This window comes from Dasypus novemcinctus, chromosome 20 (genome assembly GCF_030445035.2).
Source record: "Dasypus novemcinctus isolate mDasNov1 chromosome 20, mDasNov1.1.hap2, whole genome shotgun sequence".
In the NCBI taxonomy this organism is placed as follows: Eukaryota; Metazoa; Chordata; class Mammalia; order Cingulata; family Dasypodidae; genus Dasypus; species Dasypus novemcinctus.
Genome location: NC_080692.1, coordinates 26,209,644 through 26,225,223, shown reverse-complemented (window position 1 = coordinate 26,225,223; position 15,580 = coordinate 26,209,644). Strand labels below are relative to the sequence as shown.

The window sequence follows — 15,580 nt, the reverse complement described above, 5'->3', positions numbered from 1 at the left end:
CAAACTTCTAAAATTAGATTAATAGAAAAATTAGTTTTAGAATTTTGAAAGCTACTTAAGTGCAGAAATTTCAATAAGCATATTTTCCAGCTATCAAAAGGAGCCAGTGTCCCTAGACTTCCCAGCCCTAGAAACAATCTTATTCATCAGAATGACATCTAAGTTGGAGGATCAAGAAAGTCCAAATATTGCTGAAGGAAGATTCTGGATTGTTCCCAAAAAGCCCTGGCATTCCATCTCTGGTGTGCTCATTCATATCAGAGATGCAGGTCCATGGATCATGGGAACATATCCACTGTCACTTATGCCAGAGGAAGGGAAAGGTTATTTTCCTATATGGGGTAATGCTGTCCTTCAAGTTCAACTAAACATTGGCCAGTGGGGGACTCTGAATATCACCAGAACATGCTCTCTTGGGCCTTGGCAGTAGCTCCTGAAGCAGAGGAATGAGAGAGACAAGGGATCTGGTCATGGCCAAGATCAGTGCAAGAGCACAGAGCAACCTTGCTCACATATGGAACTATCTTTGAAGCACTATCATCCCATTCCTAACTAGACACAAACCTGTCTAACAGAACCTCACTTGGCAAAGAATTTGGATCAGACTGTGGAGCTTCACAGCAGGTTTCCTCACTCTCCAAGTCATTTTCCCCAGAGATTCCCAGGCCACAGCTACAGGGAAGATTCTGCCCCAGCTCTACTTCCCAGTATACATGATGATCCCAAATTCTGTTCTAAATTCAACCTTCTTCCAGGGGACCAGTAGAGACCCAGCTACACGATACTACTGTGCCTCTATAAACATGTTACATACCATCTCAGGAGCCTGCACGCCTAATCTACCTGCCATGAACATGTGTTTTCTCTCCTGGTCACATAAAAGGACCAGAAGAGATCATCACCACCAACGGCTCTGTCTAAGAACCTAAAGTGTGCACAGTGCTGGATTGGGCAAGAAATATGAGGCCTATCCACTGCCCTCTGGGAGCTTCTCATCTACTGAGGAAATAGAATCCCAGATAAAAGATCCTTGGTTGCTGGAATAATTAAGGAGATCAATAAGAGGAAGAGTAGCAATTAATCAACTAGAACTAAAGGGCAAAGGTTTCTTGGGTGTCAAAGTGCCCTCCTGGTTTCAGGGCCTGGAAACAGGGACCTAAGATGCTGCTGTGTCTTTATTAGCTTCACTTTTGGGAGACTCTCAAAAATTCAAAATTTCTCAACCTAAGTTTTTTAAGGTTTTTCAGGTGAAAAGTCATATTGAGAAATTGAAACAAAAAACATTCTCTCTTATTGCCTTTTGGGAAAATTTCTCAAATTGATATTTCAACTCGGCAATTTGTTCTTCACCTGTATCCACCCTACCATTTATTGCTTAATTTTTTCCTTTACTTTCTCAGTTTAGTATCACTTTTGTACTTCTCTGATATTAGTATGGACACAGCAAAGAAATGATTGCTGCTACAGAATAAATAATAAAAGCAATTGAGGGAAATGCAAGATCAAAACTTTCCACCAGTCTACACTTTCCTTTTTTTGCTCCTTGCAGTCCTCTTTCCAGGTTGCTGCCACTCACCTTTGCTCTATTCTCTGCTCAGTTTACCAGTTCAGTCTAGGCTTCTGTCTACCCAGGGAATGGTTTATCCTGGTGTGGTTAACTCTCTGTATACTTATTTCCCTTTTATCTCTATTATTTCTCCAGAGTTGATATTGGGAATTAACACCCAAATTTGTTCACCATTTTGGCAGGAATACGGAGCCTTTCTCATATAAACTAAATGATCTCATTTAATAAGTAGTTGTCATTTTGAACCAAACTTCACAAAATGTTATCAATTAATGCATCAAATTCAATTTTCTAAAATTAAATGCCTCTTTATCTCTATGTTAATTAAACACCTCTTTATCTCTATGAGTGATCACCAGTGAGGTTACTGCTTTAGGAAATTCTATAGATACCGTAGATCTTTCAGTGCAGCCTAAGATACACAAAACACACCACAATTTTCTGCCAAGTAGAGATCATCAGGGAACTCTTGCATATCTCTTAATCAGATATTACTAAAGGTGCAGGATGTTTTTCTGTTCTTCATTAGGCCTTTTTGCAATTATAACCAGAGTGGTATGTAACAGGAAGGAAAATTTTTTATATCAAAAGAAATAACAGCATCTGCTTTTGCATTCAGGAAAAGGAGGTGGGTTGTGGGTAATAGCACTAAGGTTAATTATACTCTCTGTATGTATTTTAATATAAGAGGTCAGCCAGTGCCCAGCTCCTGTCACGAGACTTACATTCCTTACAGTCAATCCCCTGTAAGTCTTACAAACTAAACCAATCTGCTTATGTGCTGAAACTGTCACGTTCCTATACAGAAATTTAGGCAGTCCCTGGTATACCAACGCCTGAACCTGGCCTGAACTCCAAAAAGTCAGAATGTATAAATCCTGTTTAATGGGGTCAGCCTGTGCACAAAGATATCTAAAATATGGAAATAAGGAGCCATAGGCTGACCAGACAGCAGGGACGGCTGGGACGATAAATCTCTGCCCTGATTCCCTGCTCATGAATAAAGCATACAGTCTAAAGTGGGCAACATTCATCTACTCTGCCTCAGTGGGAAGAAGATGTTTTATTGGCCAACTCTCCCATTTCTTCTCTCTTCCTGAGGCATGAGGGTCAAAAGACCTTATGGGGGGCATTTCAAAACTTGTAGATGAAAAGAAACTAGGGAAGATCTACAGAGATAAGGAAGAGTGTGCACTAAGTAATGGTGACAGAGCAAAAAAGGAGAGACAAAGAAATTCCATCAGGCAGAGGGGATATAGGAAAATAAGAAAAAGTTATTAAGATTAGGATAATTTACACTCAGCTAAGATGGAGGTGAAGAAGGACAACCACCACACCATGGAGCCTAGAGTGATTACAACTGAAAATGGGAGGATTGCATCCAGCATCCAGGTGGAATCTGAGCCTCCTCTTGACATAAAGGTGCAATGGACACAACCAATCCAGTGTCCACATAGAAGAGGTGGCATTGGATTGGGAAAAGTGGACATAATGGACAAAGGGTATGGGGAAAGGCAGGAAGAGATGAGAGGTGGAGGCGTCTTCGGGACATGGAGCTGCCCTGGATGGTGCTTCAGAGGTAATCACCGGACATTGTAAATCCTCACAGGGCCTACATGATGGAATAGAGGAGAGTATGGGCCATGATGTGAACCAATGTATAGGAGGTGCAGAGGTGCCCAGAGATGTACTTACCAAATCCAATGGATGTGTCATGATGATGGGAACGAGTGTTGTCGGGGGGGGGGAGAGGGGGGGTGGGGGGGTGGGGTTGAATGGGACCTCACATATATATTTTTAATGTAATATTATTACAAAGTCAATAAAAAATAAAAAAATTAAAAAAAAAAAAAAAGATTAGGATAATTTGCTAATTTTATGTACTGTACAGGCTATATTTCTCCTCACCTTCCTTTAAGAACAAAACATCAGTAAATGTCAATTACATAAAATAAACTTTTGATAGTAATGTTTTGGGGGAGGGGGAAGAAGCAATAAAATGTCTACACATGAGGTAAAGTGGGACAAAGAGAAGATAGCAGGCATGGGGGGAAAACAGAGAATAGAGATTGAGACTTCAGCAAAAACACCTTTTCAACAAGTAGTAGTTAAAAGTGCTGTAGTCCAAACACACCCAAGAATCTTCAGAAATAATGGAGAGGGTGTATACAGCTGATGATTCAAACCATTTTATTTGGATATGAAATAGAAAGCCAATAAAATTGTGCAAAATCATAGAGAATTGATTGCTAGAAGGTACAACTCCATTACCATATATACTCAAAAAGGATACTTAGAAACCATACCCTCACATAGGGAAGCGAAATGTCCACAAGAATAATCCCAGCCTTTCCTATTAGTTCTCAAATGGGTGTAGTTGCTTCTGATTCTAGTTTTTCTCCACTCAATGGACCCTACCACCCTCACACAAGCTAAGGTATCAGACACACACAGGGAGAGGAAGTACAAATGATAGAAACCACACCTTCAGGAAACCACTGATTCGTATTATTATGTTTTGAAAAGCAACAGAAGTTTTATAACCAAAATGAACTGTGTGCCATCCTTTTTTTGGGTGATTCCAATAGGACCGGTGCCAGGAGCTTCTGATCTGCAGTACCAACACCTCAGGGTATCATTATCCTTCTTTAGGGCTTATAGAAAAGCACAGAATAGCAAACCCTGAGCCAAATCCTCCAAAACTGCCAATGTGCTGTCAAAATAAGGGCCAAGAATTAACATTAAATAGTTACAATTAGAATAGTTGGATATTTTTCACTGTAACCAAAACAACTGCTGCAGATAGGGTTCCCCAGGAAACAGCCTCAGAGTTAGAGATTTTAGTGAAGGAAGTTTATTAGGAAATACTCTCTTAGGGGACCAGAAGAAAGCAGCCTGGGCAGAGGGAAAAGCTGAACTGTAATGCAGACCCAACTGTAATGTTGATCCCACAGGGAGTTCTGGAGCTGGAAGGGTCTTCAGTGTTGTCCCAAATGGAGGCAAAGGGGTTGGGCCTTTATACCCACGTTCTGAAGAGTTATTGAAAGAGGACTGTCCCCATGGAGTAGACTGCCACCGCTACCCATAGCAACTTGGGAAAGAAAGAGGGGCATACCACAGCATCCCCACTTTCATGCCCTTATGACTAAGTCATTATTCATTACATATATGTCATACATTAAGTTCTGGGAGCCAGTTGGATTCTCATGTGCCTCTTCTCCTGGGGAAGCTTTCTAGATGAAGGTTAGTAAGACAAGTTCAACCCCATCCTTGCAGTTGCTCCCAAGGCCACAACTATAATTCATCATCTCCCTCCCCTACTGCATCCTAAATTTCCCTCATCCTCTATTATACCTCTACTAGTCTAAAACTTTTAGAATAAAATAGGAGAAAATTTTTGGAATCTAGGGCTAGTTCTTGTACTTGACACCAAAAGCATGATCCATAAAAGTAAAAATTGACAAATTGGACTTCATCATAATTAAAAACCTTTTCTCTGCTAAAATGCATGTGAAGATGATGAAAAAACAAGCTATAGACTGGGAAAAATATGTGCGAAACACATATCTGGCAAGGGAGTCATATCTAGAATGAATAAAGAGCTCCCAAACTGCAATAGTAAAAAGAACAAACAATACACTTAGAAAATGAGTAAAAATCATAAACAAGAAATTCACCAAAGAGGATACACAGCATTCTCTAAAATAGTCTGGCAGTTTCCTTTAAACTTACCATACAATCCAGGAATTGCACTCTTTGGCATTTATCCTAAAGAAATGAAAACTTACACCCCTCATGAACCAGAATGTCAATGTACATAGCAGCTTCATTCATAGTAAACAAAAGCTGGAACAACCCAAACAGCCTTCAATTGGTGAATGGCTCAACAAACTTAGTATATTGGACAATGGAATACCACTCAGCAATTAAAAATGAACAAACTTTGATACAACAAATTGGGTGTGTCTCAAAGGTATTATGATAAGTGAAAAAACCGGTCTCAAAAGATTACATACCATGTGATCAAATTATATGACAATCTTGAGATGAAAAAGTTATAGAGTTGGGGAGAAGTTTAGTGATAGTCACAAGTTAATAATGAGTAAGTAGATTGGTGTGACTATGAAATGTTACCCTGAGGAAGTTTCTCAGGGTGGTGAAGGAATAATTTGGGTCTTGATTATAGTGGTGGTTGCATAACTCAATATGTGTTCTAACACTGCATAAACTGTGCATACGAGCAAGTCAGTACAAGTAAAAACTGGTGAAATCTGAATGAGTTCTACAGTCTAGTTAATGATATTGTACAAATGTAAGTTTCTTGCTTTTAACATTATACTATTGGTTTGTAAGATGTATTGGGTGAGACATTATATTTAATTTATTCCCAAATAAAAAGGTTTTTTAATCCAATTATATGCTTTCTATAAGAAACATTTTAACTGTAGACACAGATAAGTTGAAAGTAAAATGATGCAAAAGATATAAAATGCAAACACTAAGCATAAGAAAACTGGTGCTACGGAAGCATGAGAAACATAAGTTACATAAATATGAGAAAAAGAAGATTTCAACAGAGTATTTTAATAAATGGAGTAACATTACCTAGTGACAAAAGGAGAAATTTCCCAGGAAAACAGAATAATCATAAATATATAGGTAAATAATGGCAGAGCATCAAAAGCCAAATTGATAGAACTAAAGGGATAAACAGACAAACCACAAGCTAAGTGAGACATTTTAACATTTCTTTCTCTGTAATTGATGGGCCACATAAAAAATACATCAGTAATTATATAGAATATACAAATTATACTATTAACCACACTAACATAGTTGCCATGTATAGAATACGACATCTAAAAAGACAGAGTATACATTCTTTCCAAGTACACATGGAATATTCACCAAGTTACATATTTGGAGCCATAAAAATCAGAATTTCTAAAATATTTTCTGGTCATAAAATGATAAAATTAGAAATCAATAAAACTAAGATAAATAGAAAACTGCCAAATAGCTGGAAATTTTAGAACACACTTTAAAATTACCCAAAGTTCAGAGAAGATATCTGAAGAAAAATTAGGAAATATTTCAAGAATAATAATGAAAAGAGAATATATCAAAAATTGTGGGATGTGGATAAAGTACTACTTGACAGAATTGCCTATGCTAGAAAATAAGAAATTATTAAAGTACCAATGATCAACCCAAAAGAGACTGGATAAGAAGGATAAAATGCCTGGGGCATGCCTCTATAGAACATGAATGTGTTCATGTGGTGATGGGATGTTATCTCAGTGGGTGGAGACCCACACAATAACCAACATAATATTAAATTCCCATCCTGATGAGTCCTGCTACATTATTTAATAGAGTGGCAAGATTTCTAGACTACATAAGAGGTGTCTACTGAAAGAGGACAGACCAATATGCCAAGCCCTTGATATTAATGCTTATACTTATAAACCTTACCCTCATAAAATCATAACTTATCCTGGTGATATATATTGTCTAAGAGTTACCTACTGAAAACCTCCTTGTTACTCAAATGTGAACTCTCTCTGAGCCAAACTCAGCATATAAACTCATTGCCTTCACCCCTGGCATGGGACATGACTCCAGGGGATAAGCCTCCCTGGCACCAAGGAATTATTACCAAGTGCCAACTAGCGATGCTTTCGAGAAAAGATCTTAACCAAAAGAGGGAAATATTATATACAAATGAGATTTCATGGCCAAGATATTTCAGACTCAACCAAGACAACTAACAAAATGATGATGATGGATAATGCCCATCCCAAAAACAAAGAGTTTCTAAAACTGTAAGCAAGATAATTCCATCCATCTGCCCCATAGAATCTAAGTTCCTTCTCAGTCAAAAGCAGAGTGGTCATCATCATCTCAAAATCCTCGAGATTGAGGAATGAGCAAACATAAGGGGGAAATGTAACTATAGACCAAAGTAGATGTATTATTATTCTAGTAATGGAAGAACTAGCAACATTGATATAAACACAGTGGTCACCAGAGGTTCTGATGGGAGAGTAAGGGAAGGATAGCTATACCATAGGGCATTTGGGGATTATTGGAATTGTGGGCATGATATTGTTATGATGGATAAAGATCATTACACATTTTCTCAAAACCTATAAAATTGTATGGTGTGAAGTATAACCATAATGTAAACTATAGACAATTGTTAGTAGCAATGCTTTGCTATTTGTACATCAATTGTAACACATGTACCACACTGATGTAAGATGTTATTAATAGGTGTGAGAGGGGGAGGGATGAAGTATATGGGAATCCCCTATATTTTCTATGTAACTTCTCTATAATCTAAAACTCCTTTAAAAGAACTTTATACCACTGAGTGGAGGCAGTGGCCACTAGAGGTTCTTAGGGGAGGGAGAGGTGGAAAAAGGTGTATTGCAGGGGCATTATTGGGACTTGGGAATTGTCCTGAATGACATTGCATTAACAGATATAGGATATTATATATCTGGCCATAACTACAAGATTGTGAGGGAAAGAGTGTAAACTGCTACGTAAACTATGGTCCATGCTTAGTGGCAATGCTACAAAATGTGTTCATCAATTGTAACAAATGTACCACACTGGTGAAAGATGTTATTGATGTGAGAGAAAACATGGGAGGGATAGGGAGTGGGGCATATGGGAAGCCCCTATATTTTTATGTAACATTTATGTAATCTAAGTATCATTTGGAAAAAAAAAATTAAGTATATTAAAAAATAAAAAAAAACTCCTTTAAAAATGAAGTTGAAAAAAAGAAAACTGAAACCAAAGCAAGTAGAAGTAAAGAAATAATAAAAAGTAAGGGTAAGTATCTGGAAAATGAATAATTTAGAAAAGTAACAAAACTAAATGTAAGATTTTCAAAAAGGATTAATAAAATTGGCAAAGTAATCAGGAAAATCATTTTTAAAAAGAAAACACAATTTATCAATATCAGGGATGAAAGTGAGGCTCTCACTCAGATTCAATAGACATTATAATGATTATAAGAAAATATTATAAACAATTCTATTTTAATAAATTTAACAACTAGGTAAAATGGATGAACTCCTTAAAAACATAACTTACCAAAACGGAATCAAAAGGAAAGAGAAATAGTCATATATCTATTAAAGAAAATGAGTTTTTAAATTAAAAAAATCTTCCCACAAAGAAAATCAATGGTGAATTCTTTCATTCAAAGAAGAGTTAATACAACCCTTACACTTACTCAAAAAATAAAAAGGTGAATCGCTTCTGACGCTTCCAAATTCAAGGAAATTATAGACCAATGTGCTAATGGTCAACATTTATCAATAGCTAAAACTAATTTGAAACAGAAGAATAAAACTGGAAGTCTTAGACTAACTGATAGTAGAACTTACTATAAAGTGACCCTAATCAAGAAAACAGTATTTGCAAAAAGATGGAAATATCTATCAGTGAAACAGAATAGAGAATCAAAAAACAGATGCACATATATATGGGCAAGTGATTTTCAACAAATATATCAAAGAATTCAATGAAGAAACTGTTACTAAAAAATAAATATCCATAAGTGGAGAGAAAAGAATCATAACCATTGCCTCACATCATACCCAAAGGGGGGGGGGTACTTAACATGGATCATAGATTGAAATATAAAAGCTAAAACTATAAAAATATCTAGAAGAAAACAAGAGCAAATCATCACTACCTTGCATAGGCAAAACTTTCTTCAATGGAACACTAAAAACACCAACAAAAGAAAGATACTCTGTTAGACTTCACCAAACTAAAAACCTTCCACCCTTCAAAAGAAAACATCAAGAAATGGAAAGGAAAACCACAAGACTAGTAAAAATATTCATATCACATATATCTGCCATAGAATCTATACCCAAAATGCATAAAAATTCATACAAATCAAAAAGAAGAAGACACATATGGAAAGGTGAGCCAGTGTCCATCCAAATGAGTCACAAAGCATAATGATGACACAGCAAAAGAGAGCTGAAGGGGAGAGTCAGGTTGAAGTGGAGCACAGACCAGGAACTGAGGTGGTGCATTGATAGGGAAACTCTTCACATCAGAGGTTCCTAGGATCAAAATCTGGGGAATCCTAGAGGAGAAAAACTGAGAAGACCAAAAAGAGAAATAGATACAGAAGATCACATGGTGAATGGACACAGACAGCAAAAATAGCAGGGAAGGGGAAGGGGATAAATAAATAAAGCCTTTTAAAAATAAAAAAATAAAAATCCTTACAAATCAATAATAAGAAGGAAAATATGAAAAGGTAAAAAACTAGAATATATCCTATAGGGCTGTATTAAAATTAAAGGTATCAGTACATACTCAGTAAAAACTTGCAGGGTGTTTGTGTGTATTTGTGTGTGTGTAATTGTCTGCTGAGAGGACCTAAGAAAAATTACATATCAGTAGGAATGAGCACACTTACCCCTGTCTGTGCAAATATCATTCTCCCCAAGAAGGATTTAGGAATCCTTGGAAAATTGGCTGATTCTGGGTAAAAGGCATTAAAAGTACAAGATTACGGAAATATTTTGTTAGAGAAAGTTAAAAAGTGCTCACAGAGTCACTGGGCAATGTCAAAAGGCCACAAGAGCCAACCCAAAGGGGTTTCCTCTGACCAAATCTGGAACAATGTAATCTGCTCTGGATAGATAGGAATGAATTATAACCCATTGAACAATGTAAGAATCCATGTGTGATATGATAAATAACTGAATATATAAATAAATGAAGGAGAAGAGAAAGTTCCTGCTTCACAGAATGAGAACTACTTAAACACAAATGGAATGAAAAAGTAAGAATATAAGCAATGGGTACTAAAACCAGTGGGTGAAAATTTGATGAGGATGGGATATTTACATGATCTCAATATATTCCCTCATAAAGTATTTATTACTGGCAAAGGAAAAACTAGTAAATTTACAGCGCAGAATCATGACCAATACACCTTAATGAATTGATCGAGCTAATATCACCAATATTTGGGCAGAATCTGATACCATATGCCTCCTGAGAAGGTGCACTGGAAAGAGCACATCACTTAACTCAGATTTACTAAAAATGCATAATCTTGAGGAAGCATCAGACCAACCCAAATTGAGATATATTCTCCAAAATAATTCGTCTTTACTCTTCAAAAAAGTAAAAGTCACAAACTCAAAGAAAGGCTGAGGAATCGCTCCAGATTAAAGAATATTAAAGAGGCATAACAACTAAAATATAAAGCAGGCTCCTGGACTGTATTCTAGAAAGGAGGGAAAAAGCTATCAGGGACATTATTGGGACAACTGACAAAATTCAGACATAGATTGTATATTAGATAGTAGTACTGAGTAAATGTTACATTTACTGATTTTTATAACTAAATTATGATTATATAAGAAAATGTCCTTGCTCTTAGGAAATACACACTTCAGTTTTGAGGGAGAAAGGGCACTAGCATACCACCTAATGGTAAAGGGTTCCAAAAAAATAATACTCATGTTCATAGAGAAATCATTATAAAATAATGGGACAAAATATAAACAATTGCTGGCTCTTGGTAAAGGATTTATGGGAATTCATTTTATCATCTTCTAAAAGGCTCTGTAAACTGAATTAAATCAAAATTAAAAGTTAATAAAGAAAATTAGACCAAAAGGTGAGCATATTGTTCTTTCATTTCAACTTTAAATTTTGATTTCAAGAACAATAAAAATAATAGTATCTTTTACTAATATCAAAGAGATAATCAGTGATCTTTGGTTTTCTTAAAACAGAGACATAAAAAGTATATTTCCCTCCCATTTGTTTATTCATGCAAACTCTTATTTCTAGAGTAAATGTAAAATTTTTTCAAAGTTGCCTGGAGACAATCAGCTTGAAGTGTTTGAATCCTTTGGCCACCATGATGTATTCTTTTGCCATTTTGTTTATTGGATTGTTTCATATTTTTATATGTTGATTTGTGAGGAATTCTTTATTCAGTCCTTTATTAGATATAATTATTATGAACCTCGTTTTCCACTCTGTAGCTTTCATTTTAATCACTTTTTGTGGCTTTCCTGATGAACAGGCATTTGTATTGATAATACCAAATGCATTAATTTTTTCTTAGTATCCTGTTTAAGAAACTTTCCTATTGTCCATATTGTCTAATTTGTCAAAAACATGGACATGAAGTTATTCATCATATCCTCTGCAGTGATGCTCCATTTTCAGTTAGGACGTTGATAATTTGTGTTTTCTTTTTGTTCCTTGACTAAGTTTAACAATTTTATATATCTTATCATAAAATTAACTGTGTTTTGTTGCTTTATCTAGTGTATTTGTGTTTTTTTTTGTTTTTAGTTCATTGATTTCTTCCCTATTTATTAAATTTAATATGTTATTATATTTCTAAATTCTTAAGATGAAAACTTAGATCAATGATTTTAAACCTTTTATTTGTTCTAAAATATGTATTTAAAGTGATATATTTCCTTCAAAGCTTGGCTTGAATGGCAACTGATAAACTTTTGTATAGTGTATATATATATATATTTTTTTTTTAAGATTTATTTATTTATTTCTCTCCCCTCCCTTCCCTCCCCGTCTGTTCTCTGTGTCTATTTGCTACATCATCTTCTTTGTCCGCTTCTGTTGTTGTCAGCGGCACGGGAATCTGTGTTTCTTTTGTTGCGTCATCTTGTTGTGTCAGCTCTCTGTGTGTGGCGCACCACTCCTGGGCAGGCTGCACTTTTTTTCACGCTGGGCGGCTCTCCTTACAGGGCGCACTTCTTGCGCGTGGAGCTCCCCTACGCGGTAGACACCCCTGCGTGGCAGGGCACTCCTTGCGCACATCAGCACTGCGCATGGACCAGCTCCACACGGATCAAGGAGCCCCAGGGTTTGAACCACAGACCTCCCATGTGGTAGATGGATGCCCTAACCACTGAGCCAAGTCCGCTTCCCTATAGTATATTTTTAATATCTTATAAATGAAAATATTTTTATTTGTGTTTTATTTTCCCCAGGGATTTAGATATATGATGTTTGATTTGCAAATATTTGGTGATTTTACAGCTATTTTATATCATTTATTTCTATTCTACTGTCATAAGAGCACACTTTCTGCATGATTTTAATCATTTCAAATATTTTAAAATATATGAAAACTTATTTTATGATATTAACTTGCTTTATTGTTCATCTATTTGATCACTATCTGAGACAGATAAAGTAAGATCTGCAACTATGAAACACCAAGTGTTGCCAGCAAACCACCAGAAGCTAGGAGTAGGCAAAGGCTTCTCTCCTCAGACTTCCAAGGAAGCATGGCCTTCCAACGCCTTCATTTCAGACTTCTAGCCCACAAAACAGTGAGACAAGAAATTTTTCTTGTTTCAAGCCACCACATTTGTGGTACTTTGGCCGCCCAAGGAAACTGACACCTTCCAGATTGGTTCCCATCGATTTTTACACTCCATCAATGAGTCAAAGGAAAGTCCTCGTGTTGGATGAGTGAAAGGAGGACCTGGAGGGGTATGAAGGCTTAGTCAATTGATACTTACTACAGAATCAGGCAAATCGCTGGATGAGGGCAGGCAACCCAGTACATAGCTCTTTCCTGAGTGTATCACCAACAACTGCTGAGCTCCCTGCCCAGGCTCTGGGAAACTGCAAGCTCAGAAACTTAACTAGACCCAGATTGACTCAACACAAAGTTCTCAGTAGACTTTTATTTGTTTGTCTATGTGCTAGAAAGATAAGACCCTCCTTGCAAATAGCTGCTTATTTCATCAAGCAGTGGGGTTTGAAATTTTATAGACATGAATTTCTTTCTTTGCTGCTGCAGAAAGAGTGAAAAATTAGAAGAATGAAAGTAAGATATTTACTTTTCTTCCTTTCCTTACAAATAACTCTACTGAATATTAACAGTTCTAGGCTTCATTAATCCTGAGCTACTGCTAACATGTTTGTTTTGTTTCTTTTGGGGGGCAGGGCGCACAAACCAAGCTTTTTCAGGCTCCAAAAAGCCAATCTACAACCAGCACTTTGTGGAGGTTCTAAGGCTATACATATGGGATGAGTTGACTCTTAAGGGTGAAGTGGGTTCAGGGCTGACCTAGCACAAGACGAGGAGCCTTTCCTTCAGATGGGGTACAGGAGGAGCATACTGGTTTTCAGGAAAAGGGCAATGCCAGCATCTTGCTTGCTGTGGTTTCCTGTATGGGGAAACACCTGGAAGACACCTATGGAAGATGGATATTAATCAAGGATCTTTATGGCTGAAACTGTTGACAGTACATAAGAAGAAAGCTGTTATTCAGCTGGCCTACTCCAGAACCGCTGAAAGCACTGTTAAGATTGGTAAATTTTTGCTGCCCTATGCCAAGACCCTGATCATCCTGGCTCATTGCCCTAAAAACTTCTTCACAATAAAAGAAATACAGGTTTAAAGGAGTAACAATAAGCTACATGCTACAACATGGATAAAACCTGAAGACAGCATTTGAGTGAAATAGAGTGAAATAAGCCAGACCAAAAGGACAAATATTGTATGATCTTACATGTATGAAATAATTAGAAAATGCAAGTTCATAGACTCAGAAGTAAGAATAGAGTTTACCAGGGGCAGGAGTGAGGATGGGGAATATGGAGCTAATGATTAAATGGAACAAAATTTCTATGCTAAAAGTTTGGTAATGGATGATGACAATGGTAGTACAGCATTGTGAAATTTCTCAACGCAACTAAATTGCATACTTGAAAATGGTTACATTGGGAAATTTTACTTTGTATATAAGTTAACAGAATAAATTAAAAACAAACAAACATGGATATATACGACCCAAAAAGTGAATCCTAATGCAAACTATGGACTACAGTAAATAATATAATCAATAATATTCTTTTATCAATTGTAACAAAGGTACCGTACTAATGCAAAGTGTTAATAATAATAGAGAAAACTGCATGTGTGAGAGTCAAGGGGGTAAATGGGAACTCTGTACTTTTTGAATGATGTATCCATAAACCTACAATTGCTCTAAATAATAATAATAATAATAACTCGTAAGAAATACAGGGTTAATCTCTGGCAAGCAGGAGTCTGCTAGAACCTTGTATTATACTTACCAGCTGATATCTGTTCTGAGTGGTGATTCCATTCCAGACTATTCCCCAAGCACACAATCCCAGGCATTGCCATTGCTCTCCAGTGAATCTCAGAGGACTGGAACAGGCCTCTCCTGTGTACCTTCCAAACCCTATAACTCCTGAGTGGGTACTATTAAAGAGCTGCCCGTGTATGTCTTGACTTCCAGCCCATCAGGCAAACTGCCTCAACTTTGACATCCAGTACACAGCTCCATTTGTTCCACTGCCCTGGTTGAATAAGCCCAGACCCTGGCAGGAAAGATCATGTGCCTCATGAAAATGCTAAAACTTCAGGAGCAATTGTTTAGTAACACTAAGACCTGGCTCCCTGGGACTCTGCCTACCCATCCGAGGGAAATAAATTCCAAAAGTTGCCCTGGAGTGATCAGTTCTGGGAATTCCAGCCTCTGCAAGACTTGGCTTTGAGAAACCATGTATTGAGGGAGAAAACAAGTGATTTGGGTAGTAATGGGGAGCAGAGGTACTGTGGGCTTCATCAGTGTGGTAGAGGTTCCCTCCCCCATGAAAAGAGGCCAGCCATAGGGATAGACAGACCCTAGGGATGGCCTGGAATGGAGCAAGGCATTCAGGGTAGACCTGTTGAATTTCACTTTTTTAATAGTACTATTTACAAAAAATCCTCTACATTCATCTATTGCTGACATTAGCAACATTAATTTTATTAATAAAATGGAAAGTAGCACTTCTATAGTGCCTAATTATGTGCTGAGCACCATTCTAAGTATTTTAATTCATTTGAATACTGTAACTGCTATAATAAACCAAATTATTCAGATGAAGGAATTGAATAATAAGTTACTTAAAATTTATATGATAGTTGGGAAGCGTCTGTGGCTC

At 36.9% G+C, this 15,580-nt stretch overlaps 1 pseudogene; it reads left to right on the top strand.

Annotated features, from left to right (window-relative positions):
• Nucleotides 1-15,580, top strand: part of LOC101414977 (antigen WC1.1-like) — a 313,117-nt pseudogene that overhangs the window by 84,812 nt on the left and 212,725 nt on the right.